The sequence below is a fragment of the Melospiza georgiana genome, chromosome 9 (genome assembly GCF_028018845.1).
Source record: "Melospiza georgiana isolate bMelGeo1 chromosome 9, bMelGeo1.pri, whole genome shotgun sequence".
Classification (NCBI taxonomy): Eukaryota; Metazoa; Chordata; class Aves; order Passeriformes; family Passerellidae; genus Melospiza; species Melospiza georgiana.
Genome location: NC_080438.1, coordinates 28,412,566 through 28,440,387, shown reverse-complemented (window position 1 = coordinate 28,440,387; position 27,822 = coordinate 28,412,566). Strand labels below are relative to the sequence as shown.

Sequence of the window (27,822 nt, the reverse complement as noted above, 5' to 3'; positions counted from 1 at the left end):
TCCATGTCATTCCAAGAGGATTACATTATTCCTGATGTAGTAGGAATAAAAAACATTCTGTATTGTAAAATGAACACAGGGTAGCTTTTTTGCACAACAAAAGCCTCCAGCCACAACACCAGCAAGAATTAAAACCACACTTCCAAGATGCCCAGTATATATTTTATCATTATTCTGCAGACATATGTTTTGTGTGACTTGGTTCATTTATTTCCTTTTTGTTTTCAAAAGCTAACACATGGCCCTGAACAAAAATTACACTTAATTTTTTATTTGTTCAACTCAGTTAAAATCACAGCACTTGCTTTGTAGAGTTTTACATAACAATGTGCTGCTTTGTATGACTTTTATGTAATTTAATTTCAGTAAACTAGCCTGAAATAATTTAGACAGTCTACAGAGAGTTTGTGTATTCAGTGTTAGGGACTTGCATTTTACACATTTATTCATGTCAGACTTAAAATTTGATTTGAGTGTGGGAGTTAGCAGTTTCCCTGTCCCTACATAGAGATAAAATCCACAACAGGTGACAGAATAAATTCTTCCATCCTATCCAGAACTGCAAGGGAAGGCTGCTAAACTCTGGTGCTCATCTATTCAAATGGAGGACTACTGGAAAAAAAAAAAAAAGATGGCTCAGGAAAACCATTTTACAAATTTTACAAGTTAAAAGGGCTGGGAAGTGTCTTGTGGAAGGCTGGGTTTGCCTGATAATGATGGTTGCCTGATGGACAGACTGGATGAAGGAGATAGTTGACAAATGAGATGATGACAGTCCCTCACTGAGTTGTCTGGACAAAGAACAACAAAATGTCAGCAGGAATCAGACAGGCTGTATAAATCAGGGGAGAAGGCATGAGCTGGAGCAAACCTGAACATCTCAAAGCTGCTGACCAAGACACACAATACACTGTGCAGCAGTCAGGAAATCGATGCAGGTTTCCTCAGTTATTGTTTTAATAGTTAATAGTGATTAATAGCTTTGGACAGAGCCAAAGGATCCCTTTGGAAGAGCGACCCTCGTGCTGAACAAGGTTGGACTTCTGGGAATGTGGCTGAACAAGGGGAAATGAAGGGATTAACACATTCTGAGGGTGAGATCCTGGTTTTGTGGAAGGCTAGAAGTGTGGCTGGTGCTCCTGAAAGCCAGGGAAAATATCAGTGTGACCACATAGTGAGGGGGGTCTGAGAGGGAGATGACCCTGAGCAAGGGGGTCAAGTTGGGGTTGCACTAAGGGAGCTTTTCCTGACTCTGCCATAGCAGGGGATCAGAAATGAGACAGAATTGACTCACAAAGAATGAAAACATCCAGCACAGGCACCCAAGGTGTCAGCAGGAGAACCCCAGTGTGGGTCTGACTGCAGCAGGACGTGCCCACACGGCACTAAGCAGTCGGTGCCAGATCACTTCTGAAAACTGCAGCTGATTCTTTCTGAAATCGCTTCCCCAGAACTGTTTCTTGCGAGGAAGCCCTGGAAATCAAATGAGCCGTCAGACTTGTGCCACTCGAGTCTGCATTTCTTGTCCTTCGTCTGCTTTTCTTCCTCTTTTTGTGCCTCTTCTGCTTTCGAAGGGAGGGCGTGGGGAGCGGCGGGGCTCTGACATCAGAGCTGGAGGCGGTTGCGACACAGCCAAGGCTGCCGGGCAGAGGAGGAGGAGGAGGAGGAAGGGCAGCAGGGGAGGAAGGAAAGCTGGAGAGGAGGAGGAGGAAGGGCAGCAGAGGAGGAAGGAGGGCAGCAGAGGAGGAGGAAGGAGGGCAGCAGAGGAGGAAGGAGGGCAGCAAGGAGGAAGGAGGGCAGCAGAGGAGGAAGGAGGGCAGCAGAGGAGGAAGGAGGGCAGCACGAAGAGAAAGGAGGGCAGCAGAGGAGGAGGAAGGAGGGCAGCAGAGGAGGAAGGAGGGCAGCAGAGGAGGAAGGAGAGCAGCAGAGGAGGAGGAAGGAGGGCAGCAGAGGAGGAAGGAGAGCAGCAGAGGAGGAGGAAGGAGGGCAGCAGAGGAGGAAGGAGGGCAGCAGAGGAGGAGGAAGGAGGGCAGCAGAGGAGGAAGGAGGGCAGCACGAAGAGGAAGGAGGGCAGCAGAGGAGGAGGAAGGAGGGCAGCAAGGCGTGAGCAGCTGTCCCGTCCCCGGCCCCGCTGTCAGCTGGGGCCGCTCTGCGCTCCCCATCCCCACGCAGCTCCCACCAAGGACTGGGTTCCCTCCTCTCCCTTCAGCGGCAGCGACGCCGCAGTTCCAAAGGCTCCAAAACGCCTGTTTTAAATTACAGATAATTAATTTTGATACGCCTTTTCCTTGGATCCATAGACAAAATCAAAGGCAGGTTTCCCTGGGAGATACACATCAAGCTCTGCCTGCTGCTCCGGAGTGTTGCAACACAGCTCGCAGCAACCAAAGGAGAAATCGGGGCTCCTTTCTACGGCAAGGGCTTGAAAAACAAAATAATTTCATTGTACCATAGGAAAACCAGCTTTAGCAGATTGGTGAAGGCGACTTCCTCTGTATTTTTGAGGCCTGACCAACATCAGGACCACAACTCCAACACAGTCAAGATTAAGCCCATTGTCTACAGAGATCATTATTACACTTAAATTCCTATTAAGGTTTCATGGTCTGAAGAGGAGGGGGTTGGGAGGAAAGTAATGAAGTTACAGGCCTTTATTGTACAAAGGCAACTGGAGACTTTTTTTAGGATGCTATCTATCAGCCTGTCTGGCAAATGTCTGCCTAGTAATAATGTATCCGTCTGCTGAAACAAGCCTAAATAATGCATCATTATATCAATAATTAATAGGCACATGGGTCAACAAGTTCAAGATTGTTACAGGCAGAGGAGATGTGAAGGAAGTGGCTCATTCCAGGCCCTGCCAGGCCTGGCATGGCAGCACAGCTCTGCAGAAAAGCCATGGAGGAGTGTTGGCAGCCAAATGGCAGAGCAGCACGTGCAGGGGACGAGGATCGTGTCTGCTCAGTCCCCAATGCTCACCCAAAACAGGAACACACCAGGATGGAACTGCCCACAGAACAGAGGGAGAGAGGCAGGGAGAGGATCCCAGACTCTTGATTTTGGAACCCAGCTTCTCTAACCACGTTCAACAGCCCAGAGGAAATGTGAGCCAAGTAGATATTGCTGATTTGAGTACCAGCTGAAGATAGCAACAGCTGAGGTCACCTACTGACCAAAAAATCTGTGCCTGAAGTAACCTGAGGTATTTTAAAATGGAAAGAGAAAAGAATCAAAGTTACCATATGAAAATGAAAGTAAGAGCAGAGGGGATGTCAAATTAGAAATACAGAAAATAAATTATAATATAAATTATTATATTAATGATGACATCTTTTTTTCCTAAGAGGAGTGCTGAAAATCAGGGTATTTTGGTAATTGTAATTCCTCACTCTCAAACCAGGAGGGTGGGCTTCCATCTGATTCAGAAGTGTCCTGACATTATTTGGGATCCAGGGGCAGAAATGCAAAACTGTGGTTGCTATTTGTAAAACAAAGAAAGAAAGAAAGGAGGCAATCCACAATTGTGAAAACTTCATCCCCTGCAGGTTAGGTCAAGTATCCACATATCACATGTTCACGCTGATCTATGCACACACTCCCTGCACACAACAGGACCCCTTAACAATGCAAATATTATTAAAAATATCAAATTAGATGTGAATACAGTACCTTGGTGAAGCAATTATAGTGCCTGTGTTAAATTTGTCTTAATAGTAGTAACTTAAATGTTTGGGGAAAAGAATTAAGATTTTGGCTAGGTTGGGTTTTATGGTGCTCACTTGGTTTTTGGGTTTTTTGAGTTTGGTTTCTTGTTGGGTTTTTTGTTTGGTTTTTTTTTTTAACACATGTCTTCTATAAGAAAACACAGCAAACATCACAGTTCCATTTTCAGAAAACCACAGCCTACTTACAACCAAGTCAGTACAGAGGGAAACTGAAAGTAGAAAAGAGAGTAACAAGTTGCAAAGGCAATTCTAGTAACAAGTCATTTTAAAAAGAAGATGACCAAAATAGAAAAATTCCAAATTAATAGTTACAGTAAACTGTGCTTTTAAAGTTGTGTGATAAGTTAGTTACTGAAGATTCTGTCAGAGGGATTTTCTTCAGAGTGAAGTCCTAGAGTTTATGGAGGCTGAATTGTCCTCTGGCCTGTTTCTAACCAGCAAACACTGATCCTGCTCACTCAAGGAATTCCACCAAGCTCAGAGCAGTGACACCAGCAACAAGGGAGGACAATACATAATCCATTTCTGAATTAAGATGAATTAATAATAGAAATATGGGCAGTCCCAGTTTATACAGTCAAGGCTCCCAAGAATGCATTGTGAAGCTTTCTTATTTTCTTCTTACAGAGCCCCTGGCTTTGGGATTCAAGTGTGCAAAAGCACCAGGAAGCTTGTGCATCACCTCATAGTCCAGAGACCCAAGAACTTGGGAGTATTATTCTAAAGAAATGCATTTCTGAATGCTGAAGGTACTTTTTCTCTCCAACTTTTTCCCAGAAAACACTGTGCTGGTCTCTCGGGAGTTCCTGACCCACCGAGGAATGCAGCCATGGAGGTGGCTGTGTGGGGCTGTACTCAGTCAGCACACCCCCACTGGGCTATGAAAATCTGCATTTAACCATACAGCTGTAAACTTTGACAGTAAATTCCAATGCCATTTAATGTCCTTGCCTCAGGTCAGAGGTTCGCATTCCCTAAGGAGGATGGGCCCTGGGAATTGCAAGGGGCTCTGCAATGCTGGGCAGTAACTCAGGAGCAGGAACAGAACACCCTGTTCCTGGGAAGGCCCATGTGTCCTTCCCCTCTTCATCCATGGAAGGAGAAGCAGCTGCTTCTGGGCCCCATCAATACATCTGAAATCCCATGGACATGGCTGAAGAGTGGAATGTACCTCTGAGGGCATCTGCAAATGATTCCAAGATGCAAGACTGAATAGGGAAAGGAAGTATGGCACCAAGACTTAGGTGGAGTGTAAATTTTCCTAATTAAAGACAATACAGTTCTACAGAAAAGATCAGATGAGAGAACTCCTGACAAGAGGTGTAGAACATCATTTTATGAAGAGCCTTAGGGATGTAGATACCCAATTCATTCCTAGTGGCTCATTCCCTTCTCCTTTGAACATCCATGTGGAATGGTGTCAGGTTCCCTACTTCTCTCGTCAGGATAAAACAATTAAGGCCATTTTTTTTCAACATATAGAATTGAATTCTCAAGATTCATTTCTGGAGTAAGAGCAACCATTTCACATTTCAAAAGTAATTTGTCATAAAGATGCATTTCCCTCACCTTAGTTGTCCTGAAATCAGAAGGCACCTTCTATCAATACACATTGTCCTCACCATATTCTGACTCTTGAACTGTTGTTTCTCTGACCTTTCTTTATACCAGCTTCATTTTTATTGCGCAAAGTTTCTCAGTTCTATTATGTAAAACACTTTTCATCCATTTAGAAGAAAGAGCTGGACTTCAAGAGATCCTATGTTCCCATAGCAGAAGTTTGGTAGTCAGCAAATTCACATGGCTCATTTTATATGTCCAGTTACTCGATCCCAACTCCTTTCTCACCCACATGATAGGAAGGATTATTCTTCTCTTCATGCCTCAGTCTTTTAATGGATTTAGGGCACAGCTCTTAAAAATGTATAAGAGAGACAGGCATCGCCTGATTTTGCTATGGATATTTTATGAGCAAGTCTGGGTGCATGCTGTGTGCTTGAAACAAAAGACTGCACAGTGTGCTACCAGGGCAGGAGCTGTGTCATTATGTCTTGCATTCAAGGCTTCTGGGAATCTTGGGCAAGAAAAACAACAAAACAAAGGCATGGGAGAGACACCAGGACCGAGTAAATGGGTCAGGACAGCAGCGATACAATTTGTTGTTCTAAGACCTGTAATTCAGTCATTTGTCAGCGATTTAGGAAGCAGCAGCCTGGCCCCTCCTTTTTTTTATTGGCTGTTATTTGGAGCTTGCATTTGTTAGTTAATTGACTTAAACTATTACCTTGAAAAGACAATACTGGTTCCTACGTGCCTCTTACTTCTGCACCTGCAGCAGCCACTGTGAGATGTTTTGGTACCAAGAACAACTTCAGCCATTATTTATCACTGGAGTGATTAATTGACATCTGGAGCATAAACTTCCACTGCTACTGGCTTGATTAAAGGTGTTGGCTGACATTTTTCAGAGCATTAACCACCAAAGAAGACATCAGTGATGTTCAGGCACTTGAATATTTCAGATGTGTTTCCAAAGAATGCTCTTGCAATGATCTATTCCTTGAAAAAGATGGACACAGGATGGTAATAGGGATACAGCTCACAATCCACTGCACACCAACCTTTCCAAATCTACTTTTCTTACCACCACTGCAAATTCAAAAAAATGCTATTTGTATTTTCTTCATTCTCTTTGTATAATTTTCACTATTAGGTAACTACAGACAGGCACACTCATGTGGTTCTTTACAACTGCAGAGCTGGAGGAAACTGCCCAGCTCAGTACCAGTAACAAATACCCCAATTCTAACTGCAAGCACATGCATATAAGGGCACCTTCAGCTAAAAATGTGGGTGTTTTTCTTGCAATCTTACTCAGAAATGAACTTTTAAAGGATCAGCTTTGCCAGAGATATTAGCTTCAATCTTCAGTTTCACTGCAGCTTTATCACCAGGGAGGGCACGAAGGAATTTTTATGCGTTGCTTTTAGACGTCACTGTTTTTCCTGTTGGGAAATTTGAGTCTCCTAACAATATATTCCATGGATCCACAGCAACTCCATAATAATACTTAGAACATACACTGTCTTTTGTAAATATTACCTCATTATACTAAATGCAACAACTTCAGTTGGCTATTTATGGGAATGCTCTTTCTCAAGATGTTTCATAGTAGTGAAATGTAAATACCATTGAAGTGGTAGTTTCTATAGAGACTTATTTTTCCACTGAATTGTAGAATAAACAGCCCAATTTTCTACAAATCTGGAGCATCTCTCTAAAGTGGCAGATAATGATACTTTACCACTCTGTAGCCATTTATGTCTTTGAAGTTTGCTGTAAATATGAACCACTTATGCCTTTGGGAGTATCCTTAGGTAGTATCATTAGCCTCACTAAGAAAGGGAGGTAGAAGAGCAGGGAAAAGACTTTACACAGACTAGGGTGGCACTGCTCAGCAGCTTGATGTGCATCACACTTTTATTGCTGGCTCTGTGACAATCCATCCTGTCCCAGCCTCAGAAAGCACCAGCTTCACCCCCAGCAAGAACAGGTCTCTCTCAGCAGTAGCTCTGGAGTGAGGGCTAAACACAACACCAAAACAGGCAGTAGGAAATTTTGGAAGCTCAGTCAGTTTTGCCCAGTGGATGTGGGAGGAGTTAGCAAGTTCATCTCAGGTTTGGCAGTGCTGTTCCATGCAACAGCCCTGGTCTGGGGCTGGTTTGTTTACAAAACTTATAAATTGCAAGACAACAAATACAGGGAATCCATTTTTCCTTGTATCAACACAACTTGAAGAAACTTCCATGAGAGTAACCATGAGGAATTTCTGTCCTCCCTCAGCCCCTTGGGGAATGCTGTGCCCATCATGAAAATTGAGGAAAGAAGCTGAAACTCTCCTGGACTGAACAACAATTCCTGATTTTTTTGATGCCCTCTTTTCCAGGGAACAAACACAGTACAGTGTGAGAGCAAAGCCCCACTTGCCCATGTGTGTCTCCTGACCCCTTCCCTCTGCACTGGGGCTGTTCCTGCTCCCTAGGCAAGGTGCCTGGGCACCACCATTCAGCCCCCAAGGTGTTTAGGTGCCAGATCTCGCCGTGGCTGATGGTGCTGCACATCCCCATCCCCGCAGATGCCGCGCGTTAGTGCTGAGCTGGCCGTGGGAGTCGTCCCTCCTCCACACACCAGATGGTTCTGCGTTTGTTTTTAGTGCTCACCTATCTTCTCCTCGACTCCTGAGAGTCATGTGAATCTGGGAAGGGAAAAAAGAAAAGACTTCCCCCAGCAGCTAACAGAAAAATATAATTATCAAGAAGTTTCCTTCTCACGTGTTATCTCAAAACACAGAGAATGAACTCAAGAAGCATTCAGAACTTTCTGAGAAAGGAGGGAAATCAGGAGAGGGGCAGATGTGGAAAGTTGCTCGGTATCCAAACAATGTGGACAGCTCAGGCAGTGCTCCCTCGGCTCCAGGGACAAATGAGAAACCCTTCAGACCAGTCTGGATTGGATTAGACTGTCCAGCAATCAGTGCTGGACTGAGATTGTCACTCTGGCTGCCTTCCAGCTCCACTGCATAATGAAGGGCAGGTATTTTCCATCTCAACCTCGTCCTTCCTAAACCAGCAGCATTAAAAAAATGGTGAATCTTCCTAATTTAGCAATGACAATCTATCTAATTTCATTCTTTCACTTATAGGAATGAATATGTTTTGATTTTATCTAAATAAAATATGTCATACTTCTGCACTACCTGTGCAGTAAATGAACCTGTAAATATAGAAATAAATAGGAACTAGTGCAACTGAGACATTTTTTTGTGTGACATTTCTTTTCTGGACTTTTTCAGTCCAGTCCTACTATCTGTTGTGATTTATTCTGCAAGTTGAATGAGATCCAGTTCCTGGGGGTATATAATTATGTCTAAACATTTTTTCTCCAACTTGATTGTGTGAAGAAGCCTTAAAGTGCAACCAACCCATTGGCATTCTCTTAAAAACAGGAAGGCAAACAGGGAAATCTCCAAATGGATTTGTAGAAAAGCACCTGAGGAACACCTTGTAAAAGCCTGTCTCAGGTCTGTGGGTTCCTGGCACAGACAAGAGTGGCAATGCTGACATGCTAAGATAGAAGTTAGGTCATTTCATCCCTGGAGTCTTGGATCCTGTCAGGATTGGTGTTCTTTCCCTAGGAACCCTCACTTAGCATCATAAGCAGGCCAGGAGCAAATCCAAAACATGATGAGGTCAAAACTGCATCTTTTATAATCACATGTAGTGAAGGGAAGCAATAGGAGGCAGCAGCTCAGCTCACAGTAAAGGGGACAATGGCAAAGTATAAAACCTAAAAATAGGGAGCTCTACAATGAAAACACCCTCAGCCAAGTACACAAGCAGAGCCACTCTTCCCTGAGCCTTCCTTTCCTTCTGCACATCTCTCCCACCTCGTGCTTGGGCTTCTCAGCTTTCCAGGCAGAGCAATCACAGGGCACACAGGGGGGTGACGTGTGCCAGGCACCAGAACTGGCTCCTGCCTCCTGCAGGGAACTGAAAGGGTGCTCAGCAACTCCCAGAGGGGATGGCACTGCTGAAACCACTGCTGGGGCTGCAGGGATTTGGCCAGAAGGGCAGCATCTCTTCCAGCCAGGGAGAACAGTTTTGGATAGACAAGGGTCACCTCAAATCATCAGGCTGGGTGTCCTCATGGAAAAAAACCAAGTTTTAGGGTTTTTCCATCACTGTGTTATCCTTGATTTTCTTCCTATGGTTAGGGCTTGATGAACATCCATTTTCCTTTCTCCTCTGCCAATGTCTGGTGCTCTCACATCTTGTCCCACTTCATCCATATTCTCCCATCCTGCAGAACACACTTCTCCCCAAAAGTGGTTTCATTTCCTCCCCCACTTCTCCCACCACCAGGAGCCCTCTTTCCTCCTGTTCCCAGCGGAGAGTGCTTTGCTCCCCAGCTGATTTGAATTCCTCCCTCCCTCTGTGGGCGAAGAATCATTCAGAGCAGTGGCATTTCAAACTCTGCAGAGAAGGTAGGTAGACTCAATCCAGAGTGGGAGTGCATATCAAGTACAGTGCTAGTGGGTGCATCCAACCCCAAGACCAGAAGTTTCCAAACTTTCCTGCTGTATAAACAGTTCCTAAGGGCTGGATGCTTCCTCCTGGACATTTGTGTTGATGGCAACTACCACAGCCAAAACCAGTGCCAGGCTATATATATATAAATATATCATATTTAATAAGTTATCTTTGTATTCTGTATCACTATTATACCATATAATTACATGCTACCATTACCACAGATCACAGAAGATTCAGAAAGAAGTTAGAAATATTATCTAGAAGAAGAGTCTGTAAAAATGGGGAAAATGTTTCCATTCCATTTTAACTTCTTACCATGAAATGTTTCTCTTTCATCAATAGTGCCCTTTCTATGAAGAACCACTGAATGTAACATTTTTAAACTCATGACTTTTCAACTTTCAGCCTTTTCTGCTGCAAGTGGAGTTTAATTCTTGCCTTATCCCTGCAGAGGTGGCCTGGGCTCCTGCATTACCAACAGAGCCCCTTCTGGTTACAGGGTGATTGGAACCAGCAGCCACAGAGTCTCACCACAACCCATGTCTCAGTGACATTTTCATTCTGAGTCACCATTTGATTCAAGGCAAGAAATAAAATTGCCACTGATGGAAGTTCTGCATAATTTTTTATCACCTGAGCACATGAAACAGAAGAGCTACAGAATGAATTAGTCCAGAACTTGGTGTGCTTAACAAATGTTGTTTAATGACACTGTTCAGAACACCTACATGTTTTGTTCCTGTTACTTGTGCAGCTCTTACATGTGACAAAGACACTAATTTTTTAACAGAGGAGGGAGGAGAGAGAGGAGTTTATGGACTCTTTTTTTTACTGAGTATAATAATAGTAAAATGGGGCTCCATACCATCTATGTCTCAGTGACTTATTTTAAACATATTCAGCCTATAATTGAAGGATAATTTTTCTTATTGCCAACTCCATCAGCTCACACTGACATCAGAAAACCCAACAGTGTTCTGGCTTACGTTTCATCACCAGTAAAGAATTTTGAAAACTGAATTTTCCTCTGTGTGCATGAGGATAATCCTTAAAATTATGGCTTTGGTTGTACCCAGCAAAGAGGCTGCAGCACATACGTGCCCCACCAGTTCCTGTATGCACTGGTGTGTCCTGGACATAAATCACAGAATCTCAGAATGGTTTGGATTGGAAAAGAACTTAAAGTTCATCCAGTTCCACTCCTACCATGGGCAGGGACACCTTCCACTATCCCAAGCTGCTCCAAGCCCTGTCCAGCCTGGCCTTGGACACTTCCAGGGATGGGGCAGCTGCTCTGGGCTGCAAATGAACCTTTGCAAACAGAGGGATGTCGTGTTGCCTTTTCAGGAAAGTCACCTCTTAGATTGAAAAATCTACTTAAAACCAATAAAACTTCTGTTTTCCTTTGGTCATGCTTTTTCTGTGTCTGATCCTGCCACAGTTCAGATTCTCGTGGTGTAATTAAAGAGACCACAAGTGACAGAGAAAACAAAATATGTGCAAGTGTTACATATAAAAGTATTGAGGACAAAGGTTCTTTTAAAAGCTCATTTCTGAGCGAACTGACATTGCAGTTTTTCTCACTTGGATTTCAGACAGAGGCTAGCAAAATTTACAGTAACAAACCCTTTAATTCTCTCTCCATTCAGAGAATGACTCAGCACTGCAAGGAAAAGCACTCTAAATGTTGTGAAGTTTTGACAAACCAGCCGAGGAATGAGCAAGCAGGAGTCCAGCGTGGAAGCAGTCACGAAGTTTGTACCTGAGGAAAACTTTGCTGTTTACATTTTGGAGGTGGTTTGTCTCAGGGCAGCCTCCCTGCAAAGTGAAATCCCATGTGTGCATTAAATCCAGTGCCAAAGAATTCCCTTCTGGGTATAAAACCAGTCAAAGAATTACAGGAAGCCCTTCCTTGCAGAGGAAGCCAATTCCAAGTCCCCAAATGCATACCAAAAAAATAACTTTCCTTCCACATTTCTCAATCTCAGGCACCTCTTTCTGCCTCCAGGGCGCCTCCACCACTATTTTCAGAGCTCTCATCTTTCCCCCATAGCCACAGGACAGTTGGTCCTGAGGAACTCACCAGCCCAGCCTCCACTTGTCTCCAGCCGGGGATGACTTGGACTGCTCCCAGATCCACTTCTTGAGAGCACCCCTTGGATAACCTGCACACTGAGATAACCCCAGGGTCCCTTCCTGCATCTCCTGACAGACCTGTCGATTTGTCCAGCTTCTGGAAGAGACACTGGGAGACCAGGAATGGAGGGGTCAGATGAGGGGTATCAGAGATAAGGAAGATGTCAGGATCTGGGGGAGGGCAGGGGGAAAGGGAAGAGGTCACACAGGACCAGAGGCTGGAGATGATCACTGTGGAAGATGCTCTGGGGTGAACTTGCAGTGCGGGCTGCCAACCTCCGTGACAGCACAGCTGGGAAATCTCAATGCAAATCCCTTCAGTTTCTACACTTCACATCCAAGAAGAGCAAAAATATTTTTCTTCCTCTGGCTAATTCTTATGCAAATAGAAAGAAGTTACAAGTTATAAGAAGCCGCTGCTCCCCTTCCAGTTTCACATCAAGTCTTTGCTTCACAGACACCAAAACATGAACACATCATGTCTGGGAAGAAACGCTTCGTTCCAGATCCAGGCTGGATCACAGACAAAAGCTGGCATAGCCTCAAATCTCCAGGAGAAGCCATCAGGGGACACTAAGACTGATCTCTTCCTGTGCCTGTTGCAACACATCTGCTTGGGCTGGGATTCCGGGCCACCCCTCTCTGACAAACGTCAGCAAGCAGCGTGTGCTCCTGAAGGCTTTTACATCTGCGTCCGGCTCACGCTCCCTCCAGAGGTTCCTGTTTCATATCCTGTTCCATGGCTCTGTGTGCATCATGTACACTCATTTCAAGTACACACAGGGGGCACAAACAACTGCATAGAGATTAGAAAGTCTGAGAATTTGTTAGGGGCCAGCTTGGTGTTAAAAGCACACTCCCACTCCACAAATATGCACATGGACACCACAGCTTGTATTTCAGAGGAAAGTTAGTGCACAAAAATAAGAAATTTGGTTTCCAGCAGCCTTCTAACATGCACCTTCAGAGATTTTCTAATTTTCAGAATCCTTATCAATGTGCCAAACTGGCTGCTAGAGCCAGCAGCTCTTCCCTATCCCAGTAAAGTGCATTGCTGTAAGTCCTTCAGAGGCAGTGATCTCTGTGAGATGGGAACAGTGAGCAGTAACAGAGACAAGCACTGAGCTTGAAGGAAAACAGTTCTCCCAAACAGCTGAAGTGAGTGGTAGAACTTTGAAAATCTTGTGTTTCTTGCCTTGTGTTTGTTAGAAATCAAAAGAAATGTTTTGATTTCTAACAAACAGATCTCTTTGCATCCAGGCAAGAGGCCTGAATGGACACTGTTGTGACAGGGAACACAGCCCCTTTAGCCATCAGAGCTCCTGTGCTGCCTATTCCTGCAATTCCAGACAGCAGAGCTGGGATTCCAGGCTGCTGTGGGGCGTCCTCAGCTCACACCCACAGACTCTCAACACGCAATTCTCTGCCGACGTGATTTTTCCTACATCTACCCCTGTGCTGGGCACTAATCCAGGGAAGTTAAAATCCCTCCCCCATGACACCCACTCAGCACCACAGTATCAGTTTCCCAATCCTTCTGATAAGTGTTCCTGTTATTCTGTTCTAATCTTGTCCCAAACACACCAGCATGCCCTGAAATCAAACAGCAAAGGAGAACTCAAGTAAGGGCTTTACCTGCAAGCAATTTTCCAATAAAAAGCAGACAAATACATCCCAGTCCAAACCCAACAGAGCATCACAGCTCCTGTCTGCTCCTCAATAACAGTGACCATGCCAGGATATTCATTGAGTGCTACACTCAGCAATCTGACATGAAATAATTCCTGCAATAAAACACCAAGGGCAGCTTGTTTGGTTCTGCTTTTCATTCTGCAGGTTACAAATGTTTTGACAAATTTATCTGACTTGCAATCAGTAAATAAACAAGTCCTAAGACACTTGATGAAGGAACTGTATTTCCCTGATAGAAATATTTTCCCATGTCATTTCCAAAGGGAATGTAAGCCTTCAGAAGGTAATACACCAGTCCTACTCCCTACTCAGTCAGACCCAGATTATCTACATCCCCTGAGCAAGAACTGCAACACAGTTGCTGCTGCTCTTCAGTAAAATCTGCGCCCAGTCCAGACTCTCTGAGTTACCTGGTTAATGCTGTCATTCTCTGTGCTACAGATGTGCTCCTGTGAGCAGTGCTTACACCTCCTGTCACTCTAAAGGTGTAAAAGTATATCCATGGAAAAGACTCATCACAGGTTCCTATTTTAAGTTAATCTTCATAGACACAGCATTTTGGGCTTTAGGATTCACATGCATTTCCTGTCCAAGACAATAGGAAGATCTTCTTTCTTCCAACTCCTAATATCAGAAGTGCCCTAAAAAAAAATCTCCTGAATTGTTTCATTACCAAAACAAGGATTTTTCAGATTGAGGAAGAGAAAAAGAGAGTTGTATACCACATGAGAAAAAGGATTCCCCCTGCATTATTGGTTCTCCTTAGAAACTTAGAGGAGCCTGCTTTGTGAACAAAACAGTGAGCTCTGGGAGCATGAAACCCCTCTCAGTTCACTACAGCAGATTCAAACAGATCATGGAGATGATTATTTGTGTATATTCATAGCATCTCACAACTCAGAACAGGTTGAAGACTGAACATGCAAAGAAATGTATCTGAGAAATCAGAGAGTGCAGTTTTCACAGTCACCAAAACTGCTCTGCAATTTCTGATCGTCATTTATATCTGCTTTTCTATCTCCTAAAAGTGCTAATTTAACTATTTCTAATGTAATATAAAGAACTGTGAAAAGTTTACACTACCCTGAATATGACCTGAAGGCTTCAGATTTATTCAGACAGAAATCACATACTTTATTAAGATAAATTATGGGACTACAGAATCAGATATAATTAATATAATGTATCCTCATTCTCCAAGGAGAAAAAAAAAGAGAGTGATTATCACTGTGAAATACCAGCCATGGATTAGACAGAGTAAGAAAGAAAAGGATTAAAATGTGGAATGTGGCTCTTGGTTAGATACTCATCTTTAGTGGAGCAAATTTCACCTAATAAGTCATTTTTCCTCCATTCACCAACCACTAATCTCTTGTAAGTGTGTTCCAGGCTGCAGAGCAGAGTGGAAATCCATGGAAAATGCAGGCAGGGTGCAGATCCTGGATACCTGTATTTGTGATGCTGTTGACACAGCAGTGGCTCGGGGTGCTCCTGCTCCAGCCACGTTTCCTGTTTCTATAAACACGCTCTGTTTGAAAAGGGGCTACTCTGGGCACACATGTGCACTTTATGGCCACTCCTGTGCCAACATAAATCAGCCCCAAATGCCATCCCAGTGACATCATGTAAGGCTTATGCTTAAGGGAGTCCACATCCAGAAGTGAGTGGGTTCCAAAGTAATTAATTTGAGGAGTCCACTTACATTTCAATCTCTCAACCAGACAGGCTGTCCCGTGGTTCCTTTGGCTTTTTTGCCCCAGACTCCCCAAATTTCACTCTTCCATTTCCTTCACTTCCTCACCTTTCAGGGTCAGAGTTTAACACTGCAAAGGGAAATGAAACAGAGAAAAACAAAACAAAACAAGCTGTGAAGCAGATTAAAGCCACATTTGACATCCAGAGGTACATGGTTCCTTTTTCAGCTGCAGGTATGAAGTAGTACTAATTTTGTGCCCACAACTCACAGTGTAAGCTTATGGTTTTTAAAAAAGGAGGATTTCCAAGTGCATCTTTGCTCAAAAAAAAATTTATGGCTTTTAAAATCTATTATATTTAATGGATAAGTCAGCTGAATTCTTAATTGTTCTTTTTTTACTGCTTAGAAATGGCTTGGGAAGGAAAGAGAAACCCTCTTACACTTCCCTCCACTCTTGGTGCTCTAAATGCACCATCTCTGAGGGGAAGGTGCTTGCAGAGCAAGCCACAGAAATGTGTAGTTCTGCTTCTTAGAGAGGATGGGTCTGCAAGGGCCTTCTCCTGAGCAGCACCAGGAGAATTGCCACCAGCCCATGGCTCCTGCAGAGCTCCTGCTCTCACTGCACTGCTCGGCAACATCCATCTGCTCAAAGTCACTCACTGAGGACAGAGCTCAGTTCCTTTCCCAGGAAAATCAGAAAATTAACTCCTACTGCCTTCTGTGGAGGCTGGATCAAATGTAAGTGAGAAGACATGCAATCAGTCATGGGATGGAATGGCCCACAGGATTCAAGAGGAGAGATGCTGTACAGGAGGTAATTAGTTTTTGATTACCCAATTTACACACAGTGCCCTGAGTCAGTGGGCATGAGGCCATTTCATGGGATCAATCCTCAGCCAAGGATTCCATGTTTCCCCAGCACAGAAAGCTGGAACTGTTTCACACAGCCAACACAAAGGTTCTCAGCTTGGTCCCACATTTCCTCCTGTAAGGCACTCACAGCCCATGAGGAGCTCACAGGGATCACAGCCCCTTTCTGCAGATCCCAATCCATTCTGAAACTGCAGCATTCTCACATTTGTTTGTGCAATTCCAGTGCAGAACCTGTTTCTATCAGACAGCCTAATTCTACCCTCATGCTTTTTGAAGAAGAAGGTGGTGATGATGTGGACGTTTCTGAGAGAGATCTCCTCTGGTTCAATTTAAACATTCAACCTCACTTTCAGAGGAGATTTCAGCTTTGTTTCTGGCTTAGTCTGATGAGTGTGTAGCCCATGCCAGGGCAGACTCAATACTTAAATCAGAGATTTTCAGGACCTGCTCTAGAGGTCATCATTCCAGCATGATCAATATAGAATGGAACAAAGAGAAGCCAATAAGAGAGGTCAGACTTCATGGACCTGGTGAAAAAGGCCCAGGAAAAGAGCACAAAACCCTGCAGCAGAGCCTGAGATGGCATGGCAGGGACTAACCTTTCCTGGTGAATAAATATTTAAACTTTTACTAAACTACTAACCAGACAGAACTGGAAGACCCTCACTTCCAATTGGATCATTGCATTTCTTTCTTATCTGGGACACAGAAAATCAAATTTCAAAAGCCATTGCCAAACTTTTCAAAATCTAATATAATTTGCTGAACACCAGTGGCTTTCTCAACAACAGCTTAAATAAACGTGCAACACTTAGCCATGATTTTGGAGATCTGAGGGAGGAACAAGATTTTTCTTTTTTACACTTGTAGTTCTTCCTCTGTACTTGCCTTATGTCTGAAGAGATTTAAACAGAGGGGGAAAATGTGGTTAAGGAGTTATTTAAAAAATTTTAAAAGTGCATGTGTACAGTCACAGTAACAAAAAAGAAAAAAAAAACATGCAGAGACTTGAATTTCTTATAAGAATCTCCTTTATTTCAGAGGAGAAAGACTGTATGATTTTTATTTTAATGTAAAGATAAATGAACAAGTAGAATAATTGAACAAAGCCATTAAACAAGACTAAACTGCCCACGTACACTTTAACTTAACTTATGGTCATACTGGACCCTCTTGCTCATGTTCAGAGATTTAAAAGGTGGTTCTGGAGCTCAGAGGTGACACAAAAGTAGCTTTTCAACACATCATCCCAAATTCAGAACTGAATTCTTTCTCTGCCACAAGGCAAATGGATGATTCTTCCAAGCTGGAGATGGAAGAGCCCTAAAAGAGATCTCACTGCAGGGATGAGCCTTAGCTAACACAGGAATAAGCAAGATGAGAGTGGAGGAGATAAAATGAATGTGCAAGTAGGAAAGAAACACAGCACACACTGGAGGCTTGTCTAGAATTTTTGAGCTTTTAGGAAAAGAAATGTCTTCCATTACATCCTGTCTCTTGCTTTAGTGATCATTTTGCAACTTCCAAATTTTTATCAGCTGAAAAGGGAACAACACTGTGCTTTGCACGTGATGGTACAACATGCTGAACTGATTGGATGATACCCTGGGCCAGATTAGGGATCTCTCTGGTCCTTCTTCTATGTGGTTGCAACCACACACAAAAATGTAACAAAAAAGTAAAAGGAAGTTTGCAATAGGTAGCTATGGGTAAATCTGCCCACAAGAAGTTTCTTCCTTCTCCCTAAAAGTCAAAGTCTCACTTGGACTCTGAAGTAATTCCTGTGCCTTACACAACTCTTAATTATTTTCAATCCTTGCCGTAGTCATTATCCTCATAAACTGGATAAATACACCTTTTGGAGGGTTTGTGGAAATTAATTTAAGATCCAGATAGCTTTCAAGATGCCTTAATCAACAGCATATCCTGTCCTCACCACAAAGCTCCTGAAATTTCTGTGTTAAGTCCAGACTCCAAGAATGCAGACAGGTGCCCACAGGAGAGGGCAAAAATGCCAGAATTTCCCATGGTAAATGTGATAAACACGTGGCCCAGCTCCCTGGCCAGCTCCTGCCACACATTTGGGAAGAGGAGGTTTGAATGCAGCCAGTTACTTTTCCTTACCCTGCACCACCAGACACCCACCTGGGAGATGTGCTGTGGGTGCCCATCCCACCCACTGGGATGTCCTGGATGCCCTGCTGTGGGTGCCCATCTTCCAGCTGCCCCTGGAAGGGATTCTGGCTGCAGGGAAGTCCTTCAGGAAAGACTGAGGGATGCAGGAATGTACAGGGATCTCCCTGCCTCTGCTACTCCCAGAAGTTGTGCTCTTGGGAGAAGGAGTAAGGAGCCTGAACTGGGGTTTTTAACTCAGGGGAAGAGGTGGAACAAGTCTGAGGAGAATGTGGGAGGACCTGGGAAATAAAACCAGAGAATTGCTGCAGAGAACCAGAGATCCTTTGGTCAGCAAGGGATCGTGCAACAAGCCAGGAATGAAATCATGGCTTGAGCAATGACTTTGTGCCACCAATAGAATCCTGTGGGGAGCAGATGTGGAAAGGGGGGCTCAGCCTGGAGTTTTCACACTTAGCAGCACAGGCAGGGAGCCCAGCCTAAAGAGCTGAGGGGGGAATGATTTATGAGGACACGGCTAAATGGTTAAACAACAAGTAAGGGCAGTCATAACAGTCTACAAATACCCACAGGAATAAATGCCAAGGAGTGTGAGGAATTTTTGGAACAGCAAGATAAATTTGCCAAGACTAAGGTGCAGTGGCTTGTGACACACTTGGCCAAGCAGCTGAAGTTTTGTTGGTTGTGACTGGCTTGGGCAAAGGACAAGAAAAGGAAAGGCAAGAGACAAACCTAGGATGAACAACAGGTGAATGGGATTATTCAACTCTTCCATGTTCAGGTGAGCTCCAGGTCTCCATCACCAAAGAAGATACTGGCAATGTTCACCAAGGCACAGGAGTCAGAGACAGGATTTTGGAGCCCTCTTGTAGCTGCTTTCCCCCTTTTTCATGGTAGCAGCAATTACAAGTGTGATTTAATTGAGACAGTTTCAGGCTGATTGTACAGACGAAGAAGTCACACAGCTGCTGTTGCATAACACTCAGAGCTAGAAACACTGCCCACCCCAGCATTGTCACTACAATTAACATCCAATTCGCCCTGGACAAAGGATGAGTGTTAAAATTGTACCTTATCTCATGCCTACTTCACCCCCTGAAACAGCTCTTAACAAGACTTGAGGTTTGCTCTGTGCTGAGCACCTGCATGAGGGGTGAGATCCAGCACAAGGTCATGTTTCAGGGAGGGAAAGATTTCAGCAGGAAGCCTGGGGGATGTGCCTGATGCTCCACATGAGGGAAAAGAGCTGCTAGGGCTACACTGAGCAGGAATGCAAGGGAAAGGGAAGGAATGCAAAGCAAAAATCGACCAAACAAAAAGAACCTTTGAGTTTTGGTTGACAGCGTGGCATTGCAGCTGTGGCAGGGTCAGGAAAAAGAGACAGCAAGGTAGAAAGGGAGAATGGGATTGACTCTGAATCCCACAGATTGCAAAATTACTGCCTTAGTAAAGGAAATAAATAAAGGTAAAGGGGAGATAAGAGCTCATGCACAGTCCTGAATTGTGGTAAGGGGGAGAGGAAAGGGATAAAACAAGCCAAAGGCACAGACACAGGAAACAAATGTAGCCCTAAGATATCTTCTATCTCCCTCTTTTCTGACAGATGTCCCATTCCCAGTCCCTGGGGATTGCTTTGAGCACTCAGGAGGATAAAGCAGTTTCCTTACTTCTTCCTGCCTTGATTGAGACACTGGATCACTAACATGGAGTGTTGCTTCACTCAGGGCAGGAGCCTACTTCTCACTTAGTCCTGGAAAACAATCCCAACACTGGCATTCAGTAAAGAGGAGCCACACAACTCCCATGGTGAGGAGGGGACTGCGAAAAACCCAGGGAAGCTGCAGGGGATTTATTTTGGCTAAGCATCTTTAGGTGGTCAGGGGATGGCTGTGAGGTTTCAATACAAGCACAGAATAAAACATTAAGCTAAGAGAAAGGATGGATTTCAGAACTATCTAACAACAAACTGTGCTTTATCTCCCATTTTAAGGCTTGGAAAGAGCTGACCATCCTAAGGGAAATGCCACTCAATATCAAAATAACATCTCAAAGCATTTTGGAGATTTAGGTGTTGATGAATAAGATGTTCAGGTTTACAAGCCAAAGAAGCTAGGGAATTCTTTTTCCCAAAGCTTTACAAGTGGCAGGCAAAAAATTGCTGAGGAAGAAAGGCCTTGTAATTAAATGCTTAACTTGAGATTCAGGTTCTTCTTCTCACCTTAATGCCTAAAACACAACAAGGGGTGCCTTATATTTTTATAAACACTGGGTTCCTTACAAGGACAGGGTATAGTGTACAATTCCCAGTCCTTGGCAATTGTCAGGCACCTACAGTGGGAAGAGATGCCTGACTATGCAGAAATGTCATTCCTGTGGTAAATATTTCTAAGAAAATTCAGGTAGTGGCATGGTACCCAGAATTGTGCCAGGGACCCATTTTGAGTCTATTGTGTTTGTTTCCTTGCTGAGGAAGAAAAGTGCTTTTCACCTCCCAGACCTCTCTGGGGCTTTTTCTCTTCAAGGTTTTATAGAAAACTCCTGAGCAGGAAGCTAAAACAATTACCTGAACAGAGTCAAACAGTCTGTAAACTTTGACCCTCCCAAAGAAGCATTTTTTGATGTACAGCAGCTTCCAATGTAGGAGACACCTTAGAGTTTTGTGCTGTGTTACAACACATCACACTGAAAACTCAGGTAGAACACAAAAAGAGAAAACAATCCTTACAGTGAATCCTTTTCTGGATGTTTATGGCAACCCATAAAGTCGCTGAAACATGCCTGCTGTATTTTTAATTGTCATTTTAAATGCCAAAACCCAGAAGTCCTGCTCATATTGTAGGTGAACACAGTGTCTGCTTATGTTCAAACCCTCAGGCACTTTAAATAACTCTGCTGTACACAGAGAACGTTGTTCATGTTGTTTTTACAATTTTTGCCCGTGCAGAAGGAGCTCTGAGGTTCTGAGAACATAAATGTACGTTCATGAGCAAGGGGTGAGAGCCCAGCTGGAACCTGCCTGAGCCTTGGATCACGTTTCAGCGGCGCACGGGCCGAAAGCGCCGCTCATTTCTGGGCTCCATTTACAAGAGCTGCACATAGCAGACCCACTGATGTAAGGCACAGGTGAGTGCATGTTACAGGTCCAGCTCTGTGCCTGATCCACAGGGAATATCAGCCTGGTCCAGCCAGACTTCAGAGCCATTACTGCTGTAGCCCTGGAGGAGCCCGGGCTGAACCCTGGTGTGTTAGTAAAGGTGGCAGCTGCCATAACAGACTTCTGTGTGGGTTACAAATTTGGGGCATAAAATGAGGGTCTTTTTATTGATTCCAGTGAATTTCATACCAAGCCTCCATTGTTCTGGCCTAAAGAATAAACCATTAGAGAATTTATAAGCTAATTTGTTGGGTTTTTTTCTTTCAAAGATTAAACAGGAGCAGATCGTAATTTCCTTTAAATGCATCTATTATTCACGAGTATTCAGTAAGTTTTATTATGGGCTTAAAAACAACAGCATATATATCTTTATACTCAATTCCAATCTCCTACATGGGCTGTGAAACTCACATTTTATGTTTAGATGTGATTGGCCATGAAAGTCAGAGGGTAATAAGTGTTCCCTGAGTAAAGACACAGACAGGTATCTGGCCAATGTTCATTTTTCACATTAGTTTTCTGTAAATAATCTTATATGCAATTTTGCCACTTCCTCTCTGCAGGAATCTCTGGGAGTAGGTTAGCAAACTGTGGCTTGCAGAGGGCTGACACACAGTATTTATGAACAGAGAGGAAGTAAATTAATTTCAGCATTTGATTCAACATTGGAGAAAAGCTTTTTGCAGTGTTTAATCCCAGCAACAAGAGGAGGTACAGTCCCTCCTCTAGCCCAGCCTTATTACCAGGAAAGGAAAATTGTGCTGAGTTAGGACTGAAAACAAGGGGTCAAAGAAAGAGACACTTCATTTCTCAGTGTCCATCCCATAATGCCAGTCTGTAACAGCTGCCACTATTTGGAAAATGTGGACAAGAGGGATCGGTGGAGAAATGAAGCCACACACACAAGGTAACATCCTTTTTAAGCAACCACCACTTTTTGCAATGACCTGTACAAGGGTCATTTGGGGTTTTCCTTCCCTTGGACTCTGGGTTTCCTGAGAGGAAGGAGAGTTGAAATACAGGAACCAGTGGCTGCACACCATTTCCAGCAGCACAGGAGACCTTCCTCATTGACAGAGGTTTAGGAACCACATCTGAATCTCCAAACTTCCTGGTGTTCTCCCTTTGAAAGGAGGGAAGACGGGGGAGGAGATGGGTGGGGAAGGTGTCCTTTAAAAGGCCCTGCAAACACAGCAAAACTGCTCCCAAACCCTCAAATCTACAGGGAAAATAGCTTGTGATACAACTAGGAAAGACAAGGAGATGTTTCAGTTAACAAAACATGCTGGACTAGCAGCACACTTCTGCTTAAAAAGCTGTTTATAATGAACAGCAATTACTTACAGTATTATTGCAAGATCGTTACAGGACTCAGACACTGAAGAGCATCTGGTTCATCTGGGTGAGGCCTGCAAAACAGTGTCACATATCAGCAAACACCAGCAGTGATGGATTTTTTGTGAGGGCCGTTGGAAGGGGAGGAAATGTTCAAACTCTGACTGCTGAGCCACTCTGTGATCTAATCCTGGCCAGGGAGAAGAAAATCTGTCCCTCACTAGATCTGATAAGAGAAAAACTTCAATTCCCTGGATAAGAACATCAGTTTGGCTGGGTTGTGCTGCAGATCACTTTTCTCCTTTCAGAGGGTTAATGGGACCCCAGATATAATAAATGGATTAAGAAGCTGTGTAGGTGCTCAGGAGATGAATCTAGGTTGATTTTTCACAAACCTAACCTATGCAGAGTGAGTCATAATTTGCACCTTGCGTCACTCAATAAATGGGTCTTTTAAAAGTCAACCCACTGTGAATGGGCTGTGAGCTCTCCAAAAGCAAGAATTCTGCTCTCCTGCCCACAGGAGGATCCAAAAAGCTTTTCTCCCCAGGTTACAGTGTGATGGCAATAATAGGGACCAAACAAACAGCTCCATGTTTGTGGGTTTGCCACGTCACTCTTTAAAGGTCAAAAGGTTTTTACTGAAACAACAGTTTTTGTTAAATGAAAGATGAATTCTTAATCATAAATGTGCATTGATTTCATTGCTGCTCCTGCTGTGCCCTGCAATGCTGCTTCTTTATTCAATTATGCCTCACATCAACTTTTTAATTAATACCTATGTGAGGAAAACCTTGAAAGTTTTGATAAATAACATCTGCTTTTGTGCATTTCAACTGTGCACTTCTGTGAGAAGGAAATGTTTCTATTTTGTAGTCAGCCAGGGGAAAGAAAAGCAAGTAGAGAGGATGTCTACATGTTCACAGGGATCTCAGCAATGAGCAGACAGAATAATCATCTTTTGTTGAATACGAACCTAACGAAAAACAAATCCAACAATACCCTTTTGTTCTGAGCAAGAAAGGCAGGGCTTTAATAGTCTTTAAACGAGATAGAAAATTTCCATCCAAATGGAACCATGGAGTAGGTAGACACATTACAATGTTTTGGAGTTCAGTGATTAAATTTAATACTGTGCCAGGCAGTGATTAGTTGATGAAGGGCGTTCAAAACTAGAATAGAAACAAGGGAATTGTGGCTCCAGTTTAGCTCTGGGCCTTTTGAGTAGTTTGGTGTTCAGCTTTCTACTTTAATAGCAGTGTCAAACAAAAAAAAAAATTTGGTTTGATTTATTTCAAAAACTCAGTACAACTGTAAACACATAAAGCTTCAGCATTCAGGGCCAGATCCCAGAAAGGATCTGAGGTACCAACCAAAGCACAGAAACACATCCTTTTCTTCAGTACTTTTCCAGCTCCCTACCTCAACGCCTGCACTCAGGGTACCAGTACATGTGAATCCCATTAGTAGGCACTGAATTTTCCCAAATCACTGTGCAAGAGACCCCTAATTAAGGCTTCTGAATCCCAGCCTCAAGCTGGGTGCCCTTATCCCTTTGCCTTAGTGCATTAATCCCCCTGGTGAGCCCAATATGACACATTGTCCTTAACACTGCACAAAGATGACAAATCCCCCTGGAGAACAGGAGAATAAATCCCTTTTAACTTGGCTGTGATGTCTCTAAGCCAGCCCAACCCAGGCCATGAGCACGTGGTGCTCTGAGAAGTCACAGCACAACCTGAGCCCAGTAAGTACAGGTACAGCAAGCTTTGCAGAGCAAGAGCAACTTCATCTCCTGGGTTTCTCAAATGGAGAATTACTCCCTAAATTCTGACCAGAAACCTTTAAAGGAATTGAATTTTTTACTTCAGTTTCTGTTCTGTCTTCATATGGACTGTTCCACCACGTCCCAGCTCTCAGTGCCTGAAATCCTGGGTAAGACTCACATAAGTCTCACAAAATATAAGGAAGATTAAGCTGAGATCTTTGTGCTGCAGAAGACACGCCAGTTCTTTTCTTCTTCCTTTCCTGTCATAACCTGCTCCTACAGTCCAAGCAAAGGCCATCATCATTCTAATTTAAGCAAGTCCTCTTAAATTAATATCTATTTTGGCCCAGACCTGCTCTTTGCTGCATTAGTATAAATCTTTTGTCTTTTAATGGACTTTCTCCAACTATATTCTGGTCTAAGCAAGATTAGAATCTTATTTTGGTGATAATTTGCAGGGTTATGCTAAAGGTCAGCATTGTGCAGGCCACAGATCTTGGTGAAATCTCATTGATTCAAGGGGGAAAGAATTTAAAGTTATGATTTACTATAATAGTAACATGATTTTTTTTAATGATAACTTGTAGATAATGTTTCAAGCTTCTCCTAGAAATTTTAAACTCCATCCATCAATTAACAATAATTAATGACCACACATATTAAGTATTCAAAAAAAGTGTGGATATGGCACTTGAGGATATGTTAGTGATGAACAGGGTGGTGGTTTGATGATCTCAGAGTCTATTCCAACCTTAACAACTCCACGATTCTGTGTTATGTGTGCTAAGTTAGTTGCAGCTTTCACTACGAGAAAGTAAAACAAAAAAGTCTAGGAAAAACTGTGTTGGAGTCTATTTAACACTTCAAATGAATGCTTGTGTAAAGCTCCTCTCAGAATCTCCATCACAGGCAACTTCCCTGACTGCCAGAAGGCCTGGGAGCTTTTCCCATCAATGTGAGAAGCAAGAGATTTGCACCTTAAGAAAAATTTCCAACTTACTCTTCTCGTATTATTTGTGCTCCAGGTGGTGGTAAGACATAAATCCTGGAAGCTCTCTCCACAATGGTCAAATGCCAAGAAATGGAGCAGTTTACTGGAACAGCAGCAGTTTCTGATGTCTTTGCAATGCCAGTTTCAACTAGAAAGGTACAATATTTTATATTCTGAGAAGCTGAGCTAGACCATTTTGGCAAAGAGTCTGTCTGCCTAGCAGGGGTGGGGTAGGTATTTACTATCTCTATAATGACTTCCTACTGCAAGTGGGTCAGGTAATTCAAATAACTCGCCAGGAGTGCCCTTGGTGGAGCCTGGTGAAGTCTCGCCTGTAAGTAAATAGTCCCTGAGCTGCACAGGGCACATCCCCTGTCATGTGATGTCTCAGCCGTTTCCTGGCACTGCCCCTCCAACAAATCCTTCACTTTATCTCCCTCCCATTGTAACAGCTTCACTGCTGAGGCTGCTGCTGCTGCACTCTCTGCTGTCAGTGGCCGGCTGTGAACTGGAAAAATACCTGCTGAAAAGACCAGTCAAGTACTTCAGTGACACCAGAGGCTCCTCCTTTCTCTGCCTCTGTTATGGGCAACCATCCAGTTTGTCAGTTCTGCTTGTCCAGCTCCAAACCAAATGTTTCAGCATCCAGCCTGCACAAATAATCAGGTTTTAAACAAAACCTGCAGCAGAAGATTGGTTTGTTGCCCGCAATCAGTGCAGGGCTTGGCTTTCCCTCATGCTGAGCCTTGATGACTGATATTCAAACACATGGATCATGTTCATTCTGGCATTTGGAGGGGGTAAAAGGCGTGGTGTGTGCATGGGAAATCCCAAACTCAGCAAGATGGCAGAGGTGCTACCTTGCACGGTGGTTAAAATGCTAAAGGAAAGGTTTGAAGTAACTCAGATGGTAAGAAATAACTACCAGCTCCTATATGGCTCCCTGAGGCACTGTGGATGGGAAGGATGCCCTGTCCCCTGGTAGATTAGAGCTAGGAGTTGGACTCTGATCCTTTGTCCATTCTAACTCAGGATATTGTCTGATTTTATGGAATCTCCCTTTGCACTAACAGCCTCACCTGAGGGCTGCTGGGGAAGGACACACCAGTCATTAAAAGAAGCTGCAAGCATTCATTATATTCTTGTTTGCCAAAAACACAGCGGCATGGCTTGGTAGACCATAAACATTTTGGGCAATGCTGTTCATATTGTACCAATAAGTAAAACCAAGCAGCAAAAAAAAAAAAATGTTCAAAGACTCTTGTGAGCTCTGGGCTGGACTGTTGCCTTCTGGGGAACAGCTTCATGGATGTTAGCATTTTAGAGTAGCTTTTTAAAACAAAATTTTTGAAAATTAACAAGTCATTTCACAGATGAACTGTGTTATCATGAAAAGTTTTGCTTGTTTATCTTTCCAAACAAGCATGCTCCTGTAAAGAACAAATTAATGTCAATATTATTCCTAAATGTAGTTGAAAATTAATACTGTGCCCATGTGTCACTTCAAAGTACCCTGTTTTGATTTTCCCAAGGTTATCCTGATGCCTTGAGTTTTAGCTTTTATATTTTTCAGATTCTGTGCTGCTTCAGTGTGTAGTTCTGAGCTTCATATGAGAGGATGGTGAGCTCTGTGCAGAGAGCAGGGAGACAAAACAATTCCTGCTCCAGCTGGGCACCAAGGACAAATGATCCAAATCTCAGCCCAGGAGCACAAACCCCATGGGCTGGAGAGAGAAAAACAAGCAGGGTGGGACTGCCTGGGCTAAAGCTGGAATGGGACAATGAACTGCAAGGGGCAAATGGAGCAGAACTTTTTAAAGTCAGTGACCCTGGGAGCAGTCGTGCATTTTGGTTCATCTTGGCTGGGCTCTTGTGCTGCCCAAGGTGGATCCATTGAAGCCTCCCAATAAGTCCCTACTTTATTCTTTAGCTCTGTCTAGCCTCTGTTCTAGGTCAGCCTTCACAAGGCATCAATGCCAGTGCCACAAACCCAGCAGAGAATGAGTCTGGACACAGAGCTGACTCTAAGAGCAGCAGCTAAGGGTGCAGCAGAACATGGGACTGGCAGAAGGAGAGAACCCTTTGCTGTAAAACTTTTACTTCAAGCTCCTCCACCTTCCACCAAGGCAAAAGGCTCTCTCAGGGCCTGGAACAGCAGACCTGAGAGACCCAGGTCTGCTCTGGGCAGACGTGAGGCACCCGATGCACGCCCTGACGGGAAGGTGGC

General features: G+C 43.7%; 1 protein-coding gene across 11 annotated transcripts in view; it reads right to left on the bottom strand.

Annotated features, from left to right (window-relative positions):
* The window catches only part of FGGY (FGGY carbohydrate kinase domain containing), a 283,064-nt gene that overhangs the window by 182,606 nt on the left and 72,636 nt on the right, over positions 1 to 27,822 (bottom strand). For 7 of the 11 annotated variants that reach the window (XM_058030720.1, XM_058030722.1, XM_058030724.1 and 4 more), the window contains 2 exons: positions 22,846 to 22,910; positions 15,348 to 15,468 (listed from right to left, as the gene is read on the bottom strand). The exons of 1 other annotated variant lie outside the window; for it this stretch is intronic. The gene's annotated coding sequence lies outside the window, so the exon portion shown is untranslated. The remainder of the gene's footprint in view (positions 1 to 15,347; positions 15,469 to 22,845; positions 22,911 to 27,822) is intronic. 3 more of the 11 variants (XM_058030726.1, XM_058030729.1, XM_058030728.1) reach the window with 2 other exon arrangements.